Raw genomic sequence first — 14,405 nt, 5'->3', positions numbered from 1 at the left:
GCAGACCTCGAAAACTTAAGGCACACGGAGCCCATGCACAGAGTTAACCATTGCAGGTCCCAAGCAAGCCGGCGGCCACGCCACGGACGCCGGGAGAGGGGACACGAGAAGCGGTGCGGGTCACCCGGGAGCACGGCGTGGAGGGCGGCGTGGAAGAAGCCGAGAAACAGCTCCCAGAGACGCAGGCCTGGGTTGTGGGGACCCAGGTCCTCCCCAAAACTTTGCGGCGGTGTGGGGGGCCTCGCCCTTACCTGAGGAGGAGGCGCCGCCCGCGTGCACGCGGAGCCGGCGGGAGCAGTAGCTGGGGCGCCCCGCCCAGCGGCGGCCACGGTAGCGGGCCAGGCTCGGGCAGCGGCTCGGCTCGGGCTCGGCTCGGGCTCCGCCTCCCAAGCGGCCGCTGCAGCCCGAAGGGGGTGAGGCCGGGCCCGGCTGCGCCCGCGCCGTCTGGCGGCGGCAGGTGCTGAGGCTGCAGCTGCGGGGCCACCAGCTGCCGGCGCCGCGACCCCCGCCCCGGGGGAGGAGCCCCACGCACCGCCCACGCGGGCTCCGGAGGTCCTGGGCCGTCGCAGTGGGCGGTCCTGCTCCTACCCAGACCCTGCCTCCGCTGGCCTTCCCCAGCTCACCCGCCTGGGGGACATGCGGCGTCCCCACGGGAACACTGAGGCTGGGAAGGGAAAGGGACACCCCAAGGTCACCCAGGCCAGCAGCCTGAGCTGGAACCCGGAATGACCCCCCTTCTAAGCTCTGGCTTCCCAGCTCTCTTACCCTGCGGTAGGAGACCCTGGGGAACACAGAGGGTCTTTATACTTCTCTTGTCTTCCAACCCTGGGCCCCCAGTCTCTCCTGCTGAGGACAGTGGAAGAGAGTGGGCTCACTTTAGGCACTGCTGACCACTACCCCTGCCTCTGCCCAGAGTAGCTGTACCCCGCAATCTTTCTATTCTCTGGCGGGGGAGCGGGGACTCTGGAAATCTAGAAGTCCTAAACTGTTGAGATACACTGGGTCTCTGCTCGAATATCCCTTCTGATCCCCACCCCACCCCGGCATCCCCAGCTGAGTAACCCAGTTCCGGTGTTACAATTCTACCACCTCTTTCCCCATGCAAGTCTCTTAAGATAGACTAGCTAGCTACATTTCCAAGCTTATGCCATGCTAGACACTGGAGAAGCGGCCTCCAGAAAAACAGGGGGGTCCTTGTTTCCTAGTACAGTCTAGCCGATTGAACAAAGTGCTGATCTAGTGCCCATAGCACCATCCCGCCTACTGAAGGCCTGCTGGAGGGGAAGCCCTCTGAACAACTGGGGTTGACCAACTGGAGTGTGGGAAAGCATTCCAGGCAGAGGAGTGGAACAAAGCTCTCCTGATATTGCGGCTTTCCCTGAAACAGGAGCAGAAGGGAGAATTGAAGGGTTAGAGGAGGCTATTCCTGGTCAGTCTACTGTGCTATATCCGGGACGCTGATTCATGGGAGGAGTTTGGAAGATGGAAGGGGTTGCCGCCAGATTATCAAATTAGACCACTCTGGGAATCAAATGGAGTGCAGACAGACAAGATCCCTAATCCAAGGACAGGTGGGCCAAGCAACAGGTCAGCCCTCGGCCTGGATGAAGACATACATAAACTCCAGCATCTGCCAGTTCCCTAGCCTGCAGTCTCAAACCCAGGCCCCCCCTCTTATAAGTGGCTCCATCTTGGAAGACCCCTTTGCATGGGCTAATAAATCCTATGCCTCTCTTCCCCATTCCTGTTTTAGACAGGTATTATACAAAATTATGACCCAGGGTTACCACCACTGGGAGAAGTGGGGAGAAAGAGAAGATTCAGAAGCATGGTGGGTATAAAGTCAGCTTTAAGAAAATTAAGTGTATTTTGCAATAGCCTATGAACCAACAATTTACAGTAAAGTTTAATTGAAAGACTGTGCTGTAGATAAAGATTAATAACTAAATTATGTGCACAGTCCCGATTAAACACCAATCAGGGCACTTGTCACACAGGAAAATGAGAACCCAGGCTTGTTGTCCAAAAAGAACAAGATTTCCCATCAGGTCTGATCCTGCCCTTCACAATTTCCTAGCTGCCTAGGTCACTAGTGAGTGTCTTTCAAACAGGTCATCGTTGACTACAGAGGCCCTGCTCTGTGTGGGATGCCGTTCTGTACTCTCATCCCTGACAGCCTGCTGCACTGTTTCTCCCTCATCCACCATCCTGGTGGATCCCCTTGGCCTGAGGGACGTTTTTCTCCTTTCACCCTTATGGGGCAATTCTTTCTAAATTTTATTAGAAGGTGTTCATTGTGCAATGCTGCGCCAGGCTTCATTAGGATGTCATTCATATCCTCTGACCATAGTCACCACCCATCACTCTTCCATTCTCCTTTCAAGTCCTCTCTCTCTCTCTCTCTCTCTCTCTCTCTCTCTCTCTCTCTCTCTGCCAATGGTCTCGAATTTTCAAGTATACACGCATGAATAGAATCTACCTTTTACATAAGAGGTTTCATTTATCTTTCTGCATCTGACTGGATCTGACTGGATCTGACTGGCATGGGCTGTGTGACTCAGGTCAGGCAGTTCTTCTGTGCTCCAAACCCAGACATGAAAACACCTGCTGAGGGGTTGGGGATTTGGCTCAGTGGTAGAGCGCTTGCCTAGAAGCAAAAGGCCCTGGGTTCGGTCCCCAGCTCCGAAAAAAAGAACAAACAAACAAAAAAAAAAAAAAAAAAAAAAAAACCTGCTGAATTCCCGAATGGCTCTCCAGGGCCCCAGGCTCAAACTTGCATCTTTCCCCTAAATTATGTTTCTCTGTTTCTCTGTCTCTACTTGTAGTGGTGCCATCTTCCTAGAGGCACCAAACCCCAAAAACAAATAGACTACTCTCCCTGTACCTCATCCTGAATGGTTGTTAAATCCAGTTTACCCTGTGTCCTTAACACGTCTCTTACACACAATTTCCCCTCTCCGTCCTATTGCCCTCGCCTCAGTTTACATAAGCCTAACTTTAAGGAAAGAGAGAGAGAGAGAGAGAGAGAGAGAGAGAGAGAGAGAGAGAGTATAGTAACAGGCTATTTCAAGTCACCTGACATGGGTACTGGGAACTGAACTCAGGTCCTCTGCAAGAGCAGTACACACTCTTAACCACTGAGGAGGCTGTCATCCAGCTCAGTCTCATTGCTTCCCACCAAGGTTGTCATCATACCTCCTGCCTCACCAATCTCTCCTTCCTCCTTCCAGTGCGGCCACAGTATCTAAACACAGACCTGGCAAGTTGCCTCTTCTGTAGCCTTGGCTGTCCTGGAACTCACTCTGTAGACCAGGCTGGCCTTGAACTCAGAAATCTACCTGCCTCTGCCTCCCAGGTGCTGGGATTAAAGGTGTGAGCCACCACGCCTGACAATTTATGCTCTCCTACAGCTGCAGACCCATTTCTACTCACTGCACACATGACCACCAAACACCTATGTTCCCAGGCTATGTCATGCAGCCAAAGACATGAGCTAATGTAGACTCGAGGCAAGGTATCTGTGTTCAAATCCCAATGCTGCTACTGTTTTAACCCTGTAAAATTTGGGGGGAAAGTTCTAGAACCTCACTTCTGAGTTTCTTCCTCTGGAAAGGGAGTATAACAGGAATGCCTACAACATGGCAATGATCTAAATTCTGCTTTGGAGCAGGGGGATTGCTTGTTAGCCAGTGCTGTCAATTTTAACTGCTTACAACTGTGTGGTTTGCTCTGTTTACAGAGAGGGAATCTGAGACTCCAGTAAGTACCTTACCTAAAATTAAAGCAACTGCCCTGACATTCATACAGGATGCAGAATTTCTCACAAAGACTTTGCAGAAGTGCTTTCCTCCCTGTAGGAGTCCTCCTCAGTTCCCCACCTCTGCCTTGCCTGATAGACAAATTCTTCATCCTGTAGCTTGAGGATTCCCTCAAGCCCCCAGTCTCCCTTTGTGCACCATCAAACTTGGGCACATTTGTGTACACGAGTGCGCGCGCGCGCACACGCACACACACACACACACACACACACACACACTAATGTGGTTTGCTAGCATATCTGTCTTCTTGGGACCCCTTGAAAAAGATAATTCCTTATTATTTTGTCTTCCTAGTATTCCATAAATATTTCTGAGTGAATGAATAACTCAGCAAGTATTATATACATGTATACACATGTACACACATACATACATATACATCGTATACATATACATAGTCCTCAAGGTTTGGCCCTAACAGCTGCCATTTCAGTATCAATCCCTCCCAGTCTCCTCTGTCACCCAGAAGTCTTTTCTGATGAGAGGACCAGCCTTGGATGAGGCTGTATTCTCACAGGAAGAGACAGCAGGACTGACGTTTGCTTGTGCCTTGTCTCCCTCAGATGCTGTTCCTCTTCTGGTGACACCATGTAATAATCCATAATGAGACCATGTTGCATCTCAATGAGACTTCCTGACTAAAACATCTGAGTTTTAATTTATTTCCTATAAGTACCATTTCAGCCCAAAGTCTGCTCTCTCCACAGCAGTGAGGGCGCAGTTTGTCATCGGCTAAGTGCCTGTACCTTCTTCCCTTAATCTCTATTAATCTTCCTTGCATCCAAATGCTCCTAAGAGTGGACTTAAGAGGGAGCATCTCTATACAATTTCCTCCTTATGACGCCCAGCTCTTCCTGACTGCACATCTATTGTTCCCAAAATAGAAGAGTTTACTGCTTCAAATTTCAGCTTCACTGTCTGCAGAGATCTGGGATGAGGAGTAGTCTTCATGATGACCAAATTTCATAGGGTTTAAAGAAAACCACGACCCTGCCCTTCTGGGTGAAGTAGTGTTTGGTTTAATTTACAAGTTACAATGCAAGCATACTGGTGATGTTAAATGCCTTCCCATCAAAATGTTGAGAAGCAGGAGAGGTGGGAGAAACCACAGTGGCTTGAAGTAGGACCAAAAGAGAGATGCCATAGGTTCTTCTGCTTGCTTAAACCCTCTCATGCTTGGGGGCTCAGCAGAGAGGAATAGAGTTTAATGATCCTCTAGGTCTCTTTCAGATCTGAATAGCAAGATTTCTCAGTGGGTTTTCAACCTGTCGTTCATTCACTCCTTCAGCCTTGCTGAGTGCCCGTCATGGACTTAAGCCCCTTGAAGAGGATAATTTTATTATAGAGTCACACTGGATAAGGAATCCTGTAGTTTGGCTAATATTCAAACTTCTCTCAATGAAGAACCATAATAAAGGCCATTGCGTTGGAGAACTAAGACCCACGAACTATTAAGAGCATTGCAGGAGACCATTAGGAAAAGCTCGCTCTCATGCAGTCAGAGTAGAACACAACTTTAATTTCACCCTCAACACCGAGGGAGAAGGGTGCTCAGTTCAAGGCCAGCCTGGGCTACATAGCAAGATCGTGTCACAGCAACCAAAAGAATCACCTCTGTATGAGATCCACGCCAGAGTTCTAGACCCTGGCTCTCCCTTCCTTGCCATGCGGCAAGTCACTGCTCTGAGACACAGCTTTTCCTCTATAAAAAGAAAGAAAGGCATCTGATGACAGCCCAGCCCCTGGGAACCCTTTGTTGACTGATTCTTTGAGATTAAGGGAGCTGGAGTTAATGGAGTTAGTCACAAAGAGAGGTGCTGCTATGCTCAGAACAAGCCAGTTGTCATGAAGATTGGCCTGAGGATAGGAATTATTGCTCCACAGGGAGAGATGCTGGTGTTAAAAACAACAGCTCTTACTCCCCAGATTGTAGAATGAAGACACATCCCTGCTCCCTTCTTAAGAATGACTCATCTAGCCCTAAAATCCGGGGAACAGAGTTAGACCAGCAAGTCCCCGTTATAGCTTAAATGGGAAGGCTCCCCACAGGCTCCTGATTTGAATGCTGATTCTCCCGATGGCAGCACTTCCTGTCTGAGGGGACCTTTAGAAAGGAGGTCCCTCCGGGTGGCCTTTGGATGCTGTAGGTTGGCCCCTGGTGCCGCCATGCTCTCTGCTTTCTGGTTCGCTGAGATTTGAGCAACTGTGTCCACCACACGCTGCTACAACCATGTTGTTCTGCCAAGGGCAGGAGCCGTGCCACCATGGGCTGAAATTTAAGAAACCGTGAGCTAAAATTAACATTTCCTTCCTTAAGTTGATTCCGTCAGGCATATGGGTCACAGTGATAGGAAAGTAACGAGTCCACTATCATTTGGGGTTTGGTTTTGTTTTGTTTTGCTTTTTGTTTGTTTTTTGTTTTTTCAAGATACGTCTTCACTGTGTATCGCTGGCTATTCTGGAAGGTAGCTCTATAGCTCAGGCTGGCTTCAAATTCAGCGATCCACCTGCCTCTGCCTCCCAGTGCTGGAATGGAAGGTGTGTGCTGCTGAACCCGCATACTACACCCTTCTTAATAAACTGCTCAGTCTTCTGTACCCACACCTCCCTAATAACCCACCGCAGGCACCCAGGAAAGTGGGTCTGGAGTATGTATCTCCTTTCTGGATTGCTTTCTTAGTGCTCACACAAGCCTATCTACTTATTTTTCTTCCCTTGATGCTCCCTGCTAACACTGGGATTCTAATCTATTGCTAATGCCATGGACTAGATGACTCAGACACAGAAGGAGACTTGGGGACATTTGCAGAGTTGAGAATGACTCTCACAACTTAAGAAAACATTCAAGGACTTTATGGCTCTCCCCAGATGTATTTTGATCCCATTCCTCTGATCATAGATTCTCCAGTGTTTGGGGGACAGTGCTGAGTATAAAGGAATGGATTCTGCATTTCCTGCACTGTCTTTTTTAAACTCGTCTCCTCGTTCAATGTTTGTGAGACCAGCTCCCAGGAATGCATGCCTGAGAGGTTGTGGTAACTCTCTTGTGTTCCTAATGAGGTCTTGCCCACTACCCATAGTCCTTTTTCTACAGGGAATTCTGCTCTGGATATATTGGGTAATGGCTAATTCATACCACAGGCTTCCTCCCTACCAACCCTAGCAACAGATGCTACTGTCTCCAACACTACATTTTTTTTTAAGATTTATTCATTTATTATATGTAAGTACACTGTAGCTGTCTTCAGATACACCGGAAGAGGGCATCGGATCTCTTTACAGATGGTTGTGAGCCACCATGTGGTTGCTGGGATTTGAACTCAGGACCTCTGGAAGAGCAGTCAGTGCTCTTAGCTGCTGAGCCATCTCTCCAGCCCCCAGCACTACATTCTAACTGCCTGTACCTTCCAAGGAATTTTACAGTTAACACCCCAAGACAGAGGGGTCCTCCTCTTACACTCTCTCTTACAGTCTCTCACCAACTCCTTGAGTTATGCAGGACAAGTACCCTGATCCCCATCTTACAAATGAAGAAAGTGAGCTAAGATCAGAGAGGTCAAATTTCTGCATGAAGTTGCAGAGCTTGCTATGGAATTCTTTAAGAAAATAAAAAAAGAGATTCAAGCAGAGATGGAAAAGAAGTTGTCAGAGTAAGGGTTCTTTCTGGGGAGGGAACTTGAGTTCTCTGCAAGAGCAGCAGGTAACTGCTGAGGTAGCTCCAGCCCCCCCCCCACAGGTCATTTTCAAATATAAACATTTCATCCATTCATGGTGACAAACATCTATAATTCAAATACTCGGGAGGCCAAGGTATCAGGATTGTGAGTTGGAGCTCAATTTAAGTCAGGAAAAGAAGGTGAAGAAGGAGGGGGAGGAGGAGGAGGAAGAAGAAGAGGAGGAAGGAGAGGAGGAGGAGGAAGGAGAGGAGGAGGAGGAGGAGGAAGAGGAAAAGAAAAACTCACCACTTCCAAATGGAAGTGAAAATCAGAGTGAACACCACGGGAGACTAATTCAGTGATCTGCAGGAGGGGGGAGAAGCACCTCACAGTCTAGGCAAAGCACAAAGGCAAAGCAATAGCAAACACTGACAACTCTGCTGTAGCCAGAAGACCCACTAATAATGAAAGTCTCAAATGGACCAAAACTAACAAGGACATAGAGTTGTCACAAAAAAAAAAAAAAAATCAAAGTAAGCACTTATGCTGGCTGGTTTTGTGTGTCAACTTGACACAAGCTGGAGTTATCAGAGAAAAGAGCCTCAGTTGAGGAAATGCCTCCATGAGACCCAACTGTAAGGCATTTGCTCTATTAGTGATCAAGGGGGGGAGGACCCAGCCCATTGTGGGTGGTGCCGTCCCTGGGCTGGTGGTCCTGGGTTCTATAAGAAAGCAAGCTGAGCAAGCCAGGGGAAGCAAGCCAGTAAGCAGCATCCCTCCGTGGCCTCTGCATCAGCTCCTGCCTCCAAGATCCTTTGTGATGAACAGCAATGTTGGAAGTGTAAGCTGAATAAACCCTTTCCTCCTCACCTTGCTTCTGGGTCATGGTGTTTGTGCAGGAATAGAAACCTAGACTAAGACAGCACTTTAAAAACTCAAGTTACAGGGTTGGGGATTTAGCTCAGTGGTGGAGCGCTTGCCTAGCAAGTGCAAGGCCCTGGGTTCGGTCCCCAGCTCCGAAAAAGAAAGAAAGAAAGAAAGAAAGAAAAACTCAAGTTACCAAATAAAAATTCCCTGAGTTGTGTTAATTGAAAAGCACAGCCCTAGGGTGTCTAGTCCCAGGTAAAATGAGACGCCCCTGCCCTTCTAAACCCAGATAAAGTCTCTATAGTAATCTATAAACAGCACTAATGGAGATTCTGAACACTGCAGAGAGCACAAAAGCAAACACCTTCAGGACTCAGGGTGATGAACTCGTACATTATTTCCTCAACATTCCAGACGAAGTACTAAAGGAACCAAGCAGGGAGTACAAGCCGGAGAAGGAGGGTGAGAAAGAGACACACAGAGACAGAGACAGAAAGACAGGTCCTGATCTCGGTAGCCAAAGACATAGGAAAGGAAGCCTGACCAGACAGAATGGTTGCTGGCAATACCCCCATTCCAGCCAAGTACTATGGGGAAAGCGGCCTACGACCCTCCCCTGCCAAGCATTTTCTAAGCTATTTGTATTGTTTCATTTAATAACCCTAGGGGTTATATGAAATTAGCATTTCCCTTTATTTCATTTTGGTTTTTATTTTATGCATGTGTTCTATGTACCTGTTCATGAGGGCACACACAGATGTATAATGGCCTCTCATGTACGTGGAGGCCAGAGGACAACACTGGGGACCTTCCTTTTCTTCTTCACCTGAGTTTTTTTTTTTTTTCTCTTTTTTCTTTTTTCTTTTTTTCAGAGCTGGGGACCGAACCCAGGGCTTTGCGCTTGCTAGGCAAGCGCTCTACCACTGATCTAAATCCCCAACCCCTTCACCTGAGTTTTTGAATCAGAGTCTCACTCTGTACCCGTAGCTGGCCTGAAACTCACTATATAGACTAGGATGACCTCAAATGCAAAGAGGTTTGCCTGTCTCGACTCTTGAGTACTAGGGTTAAAGAGGTGGCCACTATGGCCTGTCCATTCACCGTTTTTCTTTCTTTCTTTCTCTCTCTCTCTCTTTCTTTCTTTTTTTCTTTCTTTCTTTCTTTTCTTCCTTCCTTCCTTTCTTTCTTTCTCTCTCTCTTCTTCCTTCCTCCCTTTCTTTCTCTCTCTCTTTCTTTCTTTCTTTCTTTCTTTCTTTCTTTCTTTCTTTCTTTCTTTCAAAAAAGGCAGGGTCTCACTAGGTAGCCCAGACTAGCCTGAAACTCACTATGAGATCAGACTCTGGACTTGAATTCATAGAGATCCACCTGCTTCCGCCTCGGATGCTGGGATTAAAAGCAAGCCACTGGGGGTTTGACCAAGCTCCGGTGAGTGTATGGGCAACACAAATTGGACTTGGTATATTTTTTTCCTTCTTTCTTGAGGAAGGAGGTAACATAGGTGGGGGCTGGGCATGGGAAGACTGGGACATGAATGTGATTAGGGTTTATTATATTTGACTCCCAAGTAATTGATAAAACAATTTTTTAAAGCATACACCACCACACCCAGCTCATTCACCCTTTCTTTTGAGGCAGGGTCTCTGACCTAACCCGGACCTCATTGAAGCAGCTAGGCTCTGGGACCAATAAGCTCTCTGAAACTTTGTCTCAAACTCCCCTCCCCACCTCCCACTCTGGGGTTACAGATCTGAGCCACCACCACGTCTGGCTTTTTCCATGGGTTCTGGGATCCCGAACTCTGGGCCTTATGCCTGGTCAGCAGGTACCCTACAACTGAGCCCTCTCTCTAGCTTACGGATACGGCTAATGCCAATATCACCAAGGCCGCAACTAGTCAGCGGCTCTGGCTACCCACTGGAGGATACTAAAGAACGAATCCAGTGAACCCTCCGAAGTGAGAGAAGAGGCACATCTTCCAGGCAGAGAGCAAGCAGCCTATTGGAGGACAGGAAGGAAACTCAGCTGTGTGTTTTCAGTGTGCTGTTAACTATCACAGAACTGCAACGAGCAGGCACTGTGGTGTCTAGCTGGCCCAGGAAGAGACTCAGCAAAATTCAACAATTTGCTCAAGATCACCCAGCCAGCAGGCAACGGGGTCACAATTTACATTGGTTCTCACATGGCACCCTGACGGATCGACAGGCTAAAAATGGCCTTGGAGCATATTCCAACATTGTTGTCTCTGTCATGTTAGCTGCCCTGCAATGACCCAGAGAGTAAGACCTTTTTAAGACCGAGCTGGAGAAACGGCTTAGTGGTAAGAAGACTGGAGGTTTGTTCTCAGCACCCATGTCGAAGGGCTCGTGGGCGCCTGTGACTCTAGCTCCAGGGTCTCTGATGTGCACATGTAAACCACATAAATAAAATGAGTATACAACTCTTAAAAAGGAAAAGAAAGAGAACAAGGGGAAGGGAGGGAGGGAGGGAGGGAAGGAGGAAGGAATCCCTTAGAGAAAAGGCCCTGTCCTGCTCTCTGGGTTTATCAGCCCAGCCTGCCCAAGTCTCTACTACCAAAGAGAACACAGCCACAGCTGATTTCTCTAACTCTGGCCTGGAGGAGACAAGTACAAGCCTGCATGGTGAGAGATGAGGGTGGTACTTCCCCTCAACCCTAGTTCTGAGAGCTGGGCCCAGGGAATAACCCCCCAACTCCCCCCCACACACACACATCAAAGACAGAAACCAGCAGAGCAAGCTGAATGGAGAATGGGGTGGGGGTAGGGCTGGTATTTCTCCTTAGCCCTAAGTTCTGAGAGGCCCAGGGATTTTCTGCAGTGTTCTCTTCCTATCTCCTGCGTATAGCAGAAGAAAGGAGAATGACCTAGATTTTCTTAAAAACAAGGCTTTGTTCATGTTTCGCCACGATGTACTGTGGCACTGTGTTTCAGCCTGTTCTTTGAATCAGAGGAATGTTCTGGAAAGAATCTGGGCTGCTGGGTCAGACATGGCTTGAATGCTAACTTGAGCCCTTTCTAGCGTCGTGTCCTTGGACGAATGTAGGCTCAGTCATTTTCATCGACACAGAGATAATGCAGACCTCGATGGTGCTCTGAGGATCTGGGAGGGTGAAGCACGCACCCAGCGTGCCCGGAGCTTTCACTAAATGACAGTCTTCATTTTGCTCTTTTCAAACTCCCGGGTCCTCTGGTCTGCCTTGCACAGTCTATAAAGCTTGGATCTTTCCTTTTCCTTCTCTTGTTCTTATGCACACTTAGCGGTGTTAAAAGAGATGAGACTTCTTTCTTGCAAATCAAATACTAATGGCTCCATAGTAGAGCTGTTGGATCATGAAAGACCACACACTTATCAGCAACAGTGAAGACGTGTTTTCAAAGTGTCAGCACTGCTCAGTCAATATTGCACATGCTGATTGGCTTGAAAATAAATAGCAGGAGTTCACAAAGGTGACAAAGCAACATCTGCTCTGAAAGTTCAGCTTCACTAAAACTTTTTTGTTTTTTCTCCTCTCCAAAGAATAAGAATGCTTTTAGGAGCTTTGTGTTGCTAGACAAAGACAGTTTTCCTTTATAGACTTTGAGTCTTAAGAACCTGTAACTGAAGGGGCTCGAGACCCCATATGAACAACAATGCCAAGCAACCAGAGCTTCCAGGGACTAAGCCACTACCCAAAGACTATACATGGACTGACCCTTGACTCTGATCTCATAGGTAGCAATGAATAGCCTAGTAAGAGCACCAGTGGAAGGGGAAGCCCTGGGTCCTGCTAAGACTGAACGTGATTGTTGGGGGGAGGGTGGCAATGGGGGGTGGATGGGGAGGGGAACACCCATAAAGAAGGGGGGGAGGAGGGATTAGGGGGATGTTGGCCCATAAACCGGGAAAGGGAATAACACTCGAAATGTAAATAAGAAATACTCAAGTTAAAAAAAAAAAAAAAAGAACCTGTAACTGAACTGAGAATGGGCTCCCCAATGGAGGAGTTAGAGAAAAGACTGAAGGAGCTGAAGGGGTTTGCAACCCCATAAGAAGAACAGCAATATCAACCAACCAGACACCACAGAACTCTCAGGAGCTAAACCACCATCCCAAGAGTACACAGGGATGGACCCATGGCTCCAGCCGCATTTGTAGCAGAGGATGGACTTGTCTGGCATCAGTGGGAAGAAAGGCCTTTGGTCCTGTGAAGACTCAATGCCCCAGTGTAGGGGGGAATGTCAGGACTGGGAGGTGGGAGTCAGTGGGTGAGTGGGGGAGCACACTCATGGAAGCAGGGGGAGAGAGCAGATTTCTGGAGGGGAAACTGGGAAAGGGGATAACATTTGAGATGTAAATAAAAAAATATCCAAAAGAAAAAATGTTGAGAGAGAGAAAGAGAGAGAGAGAGAGAGAGAGAGAGAGAGAGAGAATGAGAATATCTGTAGCTAGGGCTGGAGAGATGGCTCAATGGCTAAAAACACTGGCTGCTCTTCCAAAGGACCTGAGTTCAATTCCCAGCACCCACATGGCAGCTTACAACTGACTGTAACTCCAGTTCCAGAGGATCTGACACCCTCACACATACAGGCAGTCAAAACACCAGTGCACATAAAATAAAAATAAATTTAAAAACAAACACACACAGCCCCCAAAAGAACTGATAGCTGGACACAGTTGCTAGAGGAAACCTACGATTGCCATTCTGTTAAATGGACATAGTTTGAAGTCGATGCCTAATGAGTTATCATTATACCCATGGTGCAGAGCATCTCTCAACCCTCATCAGAGACACTTTTTCTCTCAGTAGCTGGCAACTAACACAGAGAATAAGATATCGCAAAGCGCTCAGCCCTAAGTAGGAAATCCAGAACATTCCCCCTCCTCCAACGCTCAGGGATTGTTACCATGGAAGAGGTGTCAGAAAGATTATAAAATCCAGAGGCAGTGGATGACTACAATGAACAGTGCTTTCCAGATACCAACAGGGCAGCTGCGCATAGGAGTTCACCCCTGTTTTGACAGCTGGCACGACACCTGCACAAGTCCAAGCTGTACAAATCCCAGCATGGAATAAAGTCCTACCACGAGGAAAGGAACTACTGGCAGTGGATAGCTTGGGCAAGAGGGTGAGTCGGTTTTCTTTAAGGGTGTGACCCATACTGGGCGGGGGGATGGCCCCACACCCAGGAATGTTTGGGCAGTCACTGGACTTTTACAAAAAGAAAGAAGAGGTCATGAAATCAGGTTGGGGGGGGGGCCGGATCTGGGAGGAGCTGGGGCAGGAGGATGAATATGATCAAGGTGCAGCGTATGAAATTATAAAGAATTATAATATCGAGTTAAAAATTAGCGATGCCCCGTGCCTCATCCTGGAGTTGGAGTTACCACCTGACTTTCCAGAGCTCAGGCAATATGAGGCTACGCTTTCCTGGAGGCTAACGTTGTGGCAGACTTCCTATAATGGACCAGGTTTTTCTTGCTATTTCTCATGAAGCTTAATGGGAGAACATTTCAAAGCATATGCTACTGTGTCAACGGATACTAATTTCTCCATTAGTGGGGCTCCTGGGGAATTTCAGCCTGAGCCTAACGCATGGCCATTTGGGAATCAGAAATAGCTGCTTATAACCCCACCGCTGCCCATGTGTCTATTCTGTTCAGTCTTCCCCTCCTCCATCAATCCAACCAGGAAGAGTAGAACAGGGCGAGCCAGAGATCGTCGGTCCGCAGCTGAGCTATAATCCTTCAGGCACACCACTTGGACGCCCTTCAGAGCCCTTGTGCAGACGGCGTCTCCTTTGCCTTTCACAATACTCCTCTGCACCGTCACCACACTTTGAAGACGGGAGGATCGTCAAACTGATCATCTGAGTGCAGACGAAAGGGAGGAGCCGTTCCCGGCGTGCTGAGCCGGACCTCACGCCGGATGTGTGGAGGAATCTACTTGGCCTGACTGGGCCTATGAATCGCTTAGCTTTGTTGGTGGGAATGGAGGTGTGGACCGAAGTAAGCACGTGCAAGCTTATGCATTGATTTAAGTAAAATTGCCTAGGTGCTTCTAAAATAG

At 48.2% G+C, this 14,405-nt stretch overlaps 1 protein-coding gene across 1 annotated transcript in view; it reads right to left on the bottom strand.

Moving 5' to 3' along the window:
• The window catches only part of Frmpd1 (FERM and PDZ domain containing 1), a 102,049-nt gene extending 101,672 nt beyond the window's left edge, over window positions 1–377 (bottom strand). Inside the window, exon 1 of the mRNA NM_001107937.2 lies at window positions 252–377. The gene's annotated coding sequence lies outside the window, so the exon portion shown is untranslated. The remainder of the gene's footprint in view (window positions 1–251) is intronic.
• Window positions 378–14,405: the final 14,028 nt, after the last annotated feature.

The sequence above is a fragment of the Rattus norvegicus genome, chromosome 5 (genome assembly GCF_036323735.1).
Source record: "Rattus norvegicus strain BN/NHsdMcwi chromosome 5, GRCr8, whole genome shotgun sequence".
In the NCBI taxonomy this organism is placed as follows: Eukaryota; Metazoa; Chordata; class Mammalia; order Rodentia; family Muridae; genus Rattus; species Rattus norvegicus.
This window is presented reverse-complemented; position numbering and strand designations above follow the sequence as displayed.